Source organism: Diaphorina citri, unplaced genomic scaffold (genome assembly GCF_000475195.1).
Source record: "Diaphorina citri unplaced genomic scaffold, Diaci psyllid genome assembly version 1.1 scaffold1256, whole genome shotgun sequence".
Classification (NCBI taxonomy): Eukaryota; Metazoa; Arthropoda; class Insecta; order Hemiptera; family Psyllidae; genus Diaphorina; species Diaphorina citri.
Window position 1 is genome coordinate 20,189 of NW_007378685.1, and position 4,450 is coordinate 24,638.

A 4,450-nucleotide genomic window follows, 5' to 3' on the forward strand; every position below is an offset into this window, starting at 1 on the left:
AGAGAGAGAGAGAGAGAGAGAGAGAGAGAGAGAGAGAGGGAGAGAGAGAGAGGGAGAGAGAGAATGATACATAAGTAGTTGGATAAAGGTGAATGGTTTCATTCGGATTCTTCCTTCTTTCTCTTTCCCTTTCTATCTCTATCTGTTTCTATCTCCCTCCCTCTTCGTCCCTCTCCTCTTTCTAATCTACTTCTCCCTCCCCTCTCTCCTTATCTTTCTCTCCCCTCCTCTCTTACTAACGCTCCCATCACCAATAGGAATCGATATATTAAATCCCCCTTATCTTGCATATTGCATGCCTAACAGATTATACCTATAGGTAGTACCAATGTTAAATACTTTATAGGTAGGTAATAAGGTAGTGTAGGTACTTTATAGGTAATAAGGTAGTGTAGGTACTTTATAGGTAATAAGGTAGTGTAGATACTTTATAAGTAATAAGGTAGTGTAGGTACTTTATAGGTAATAAGGTAGTGTAGGTACTTTATAGGTAATCAGGTAGTGTAGGTACTTTATAGGTAATCAGGTAGTGTAGGTACTTTATAGGTAATAATATAGATACTTTATAGGTAATCAGGTAGTGTAGATACTTTGTAGGTAATAATATAGATACTTTATAGGTAATCAGGTAGTGTAGGTACTTTATAGGTAATAACGTAAGTGTAGGTAATTTATAGGTAATAATATAGATACTTTATAGGTAATCAGTTAGTGTAGGTACTTTTTACATAATGCAGATAATATTGGATTAAAGCGAAAAGAGGTGAAAAACTATACTAAAGTAAAGCAACTATACATATATCGTATTAGCTCAAGTGAGACAGGTGTACCTAATGTAGGACCGACAGTAATCCCGAGTAGGGAAACCTATCGAATTAAACGGAGAGAGGATTGTCCATTTGTCCACGGAGAGAGGATTGTCCATTTGTCCACGGAGAGAGGATTGTCCATTTGTCCACGGAGAGAGGATTGTCTATATGTTGGGTTCGAAAGCCGGGTGAGGCGGAAATATTCTCATCAGATTAGGCCAGATTATCACCACTGGCAAACTGGCCTCTGTTATCATTGCACCTCTGTTTTTTGGCCAGGAGCAATATTGTGTTTGTGGCTGTAAAAAAGGTGCACTTTGTCCACCTGGACTGGAATGTTACTGGACGCCAGTGGACAAAATTAAGTAAGTCATAATTATGAAGAAGATGGGATATACCTACTCGTAAATATCTTTTTGGAAAACAAAGTTAACAAAGTGAAAAATATTAAAACAAAGTAAAAAAACTCCAAACAAAGTAAGTCAGGAAGTCAGGATTAAAAAAAAAACAGAGAGTAGGTACCTCGTGATTTCCAAGCCTCGTGCTTAGTGCTCAGAGTTTACATTACGAAGACAACAGCGTCATTTATCATTATTTTAACTTTGGTGATGCAATCTTTCTTCTCCCCTCTGTGACCCTATTTTTTACATTTAAAGGTCAGAGAAGAAGGAGAAAGGGAGAGGGACAGAGAGAGAGAAGAAATGTGGAAGGGAGGGAGAGAAGGGACGGAATTAGGGAGAAAAAGGTGGAGGTGGAGGAGCTAGGAGAGAGAGAGAGAGAGAGAGGAAGAGGAAGAGGAAGAGAGTTTTTCTTCAAATTTATATTCATTACCAGGTGTTGAAGGATATTAGATTTCTCTCTCTCCCTCCCTCCGTATCTCTCTCCCTCCCTCTCTCTCTCTCTTGCTCTCTCTCTCCCTCTCCCTCCCTCTCTCTCTCCTTCCCTCCCTCTCTCTCTCATAACGGTCCCTATTAGGAGTAGGGGGTACATAATAGGTACCTATCTATTACCTAATACCTATACATTGACTTTGGAAAATATTTCAAACCCTTTTTTTAGACTTAGACTTAGGTAACTAAACAAATTTCCACACCATTTATAAGGATTTCTGATTTTCGAAGCTGTAAGAGTTCTGATACTTTCACAAACCACTGAAGTTGAATACAGTTGAGTGTGGTGTTTGTCTGAAGGGGTGACCAACTGGGCCAGTGGAGCGCATCACGTGATCGCTATTCGAGGGTGCACTCAGTCTTTTCTAAAGACTATTGAAAATCTGGTTGAAAGCCCAGCGAAAAGGGAAGCTGGCATAAAACTGACGTAGCTACTAGTACTTCCAGTAGTGTTAATTTATACCAGTAGGAGCCATTATAGCCATCTGTTGAGAGCCAAAAGCTCATAACATCTATCCAAGTAGTGTCCATTCTGGCAGTCCAGGGATGGTCTAACCTATATTACCATTACCACTCGACCACTCCCAACCAGCGGCCTACTACAGTGGATTCATAGGCTAAGCATGAAAATCGTTCACTTCAAGAAATATAGGCCAGGAGAAAAGCTAGAAAAAATAGAAAAAAAGTAGCTATATTATAGGTATGCAAAGAAAAAAGGTGAACCCTCTACCTTCCGCCTACCAGACGAGTACTTTAACCGCACTATTATGCCAAGACTTATCTAACTTGGAAATAAATTATGAGTGGGGAAATATAAACGTAGGAGTAAGATAACCAGAAAGTTAACGGTAATTTAACACAGGAAAAACTTTTCCCACATCGAGCGAAAGCAGAGGGAGAGAGAGAAAGAGAGAGAGAGAAAGAAATAACAAGAGAGAGAGAGAGTCAAGGGTAGAAGAAAGAGGAAAAGGAATCATCTGTAGAAAAGCGGGAGGAAGAGGTAAGGAAGGAAGAAATAGGGAGAGAAGAGAGAACTGATTTTCTTTAACCACGATCGAATAAACTACGGGCTAAATAATTCCCGGAGGGACGGGTCCAGCTTGTTCCTCCTTGTCTTTATGTCCCTTCCTATTTTTTAACGATTCTTCTCATTCTTTCTCTCTTCTTTTTCCTCCCTCTCTCTCCCTTATTTTCTATTTCTTTCCCAACCATATCTCTCGCTCTCCACTCTCTTTATCTATCTCTCTCTCACCACTCTGCCACTCTCTCTCTCTCCACTTCCTTTATCTAGTTCTCCTTCTATTCCCAATTCTTTTATTTCTCTTTATTTGTTGACTAAGCTTAAATGGAGTTCTCTTCCAATTTCATTTCAATTCTTTTTCTGCTAACTGAAGTGATTTTCTCTTTGTGTTACATTTCTGTTGTGTCACAACTTTTGTGGTCCTTGCTTTCTGTTTTCATTGGTCAATATAATTATCACCTTGGTTGGTGCGGTTTTTGGTTAATAGGAAATAAGACGCAATGCACACTATTGAAATGCGTTTCATGAAACAAGTTTCCACCCCCCAAAGAGAAGGACAGGGGAAAGAAAAGGAGCGATTGAAAATTCCTCCAATGAGAGAGAGAGAGAGAGAGAGAGAGAGAGAGAGAAATAACAAAAGGTCCATCAGAGTAACAGCGCCGTAACAGACAGACATACATGTACATGTTTCTGTGTATGCAATATGCAACAATTTAGTCGAATTTCGCGTTATTTTCATAGTATAACTTCTCGCTGTTTCTTATTTTCAAAAAAAATGTTATATCTTTTTCTACGTTTCTATTGAAAATTAAAAAGGTTCTCTAATTTTATTTATTAAGATATAAATTACTTAGGTACCAGCTTGGTCGAATATAACTAAAACCAAAAAGTCCCTTTACTCCAGCAGTCCAAAGATTGAGTATCTACATTGGGTATGCATAGAACACGAAGATTTTGATTGAACTAAGGGGAGACGTAGTCAGTTAGCTTGGTGGGTAGCACGTCCTGTAATAAGGTTCGTTCTCGGAACGGCTGGCTTTCTCCTAATCCTGTCTTCCTCCTCTCTTCGATTTCGGGAAGATAAGACAGCAGTTACAAGATAAGACAGCATTTCGGGAAGATAAGACAGCAGTTCCCTCTGTCAAACCTCGTTTTTTTAGAGAGAGAGAGACGTAAATATATGCTTGGCTCGTGCTTCATACAACTCTTCACGTTTTGAACTAAAATGTCTACTAAATGGAAGCATTTACTAGACAAAAGAAGTAGTAGAAACATTAACTTCTTAGTTTTGCAAAGCAAGTCTGTGTAGTGTTCTTATACAATACAATGAGAAAATAGAAGGAGAAACAATAATAATGAACATTTGAACTGATGGTATTACACAGTTTTTCATGTCCCATATTGTCCCATTCTTCACATTGTCTTGTGTCTTTCCCATTATTCTATCCCATGCCTCTTTGTCCATAACACTGTGTCCCATAGCCTTCATCTTCTACTAAACTTCACCACTTAGTTCTCCATTTAATTCCTTATTGTCCTTCTTATTTGGGTATTGCGGTTCACCAGGAAACGCTTTTTCTTTTAGGATGACATGTTTGCCAAATTTCCTCAAATTCAGATTGACCATCCAGGGCAGAAAAGGTAACGTTATTGAGTTCAACGTTGAAGCTAATAATTTTGGTTGCAAAAACTCCCTGTTTACAAAAACTTGCAATCTAAGCTCTTCCCCA

At 38.8% G+C, this 4,450-nt stretch overlaps 1 protein-coding gene across 1 annotated transcript in view; it reads left to right on the forward strand.

The window, feature by feature from the left end:
- Nucleotides 1–4,450, forward strand: part of LOC103515002 (regulator of G-protein signaling 20) — a gene marked incomplete at its 5' end in the record, with an annotated part of 46,725 nt that overhangs the window by 8,250 nt on the left and 34,025 nt on the right. The window lies entirely within an intron of this gene.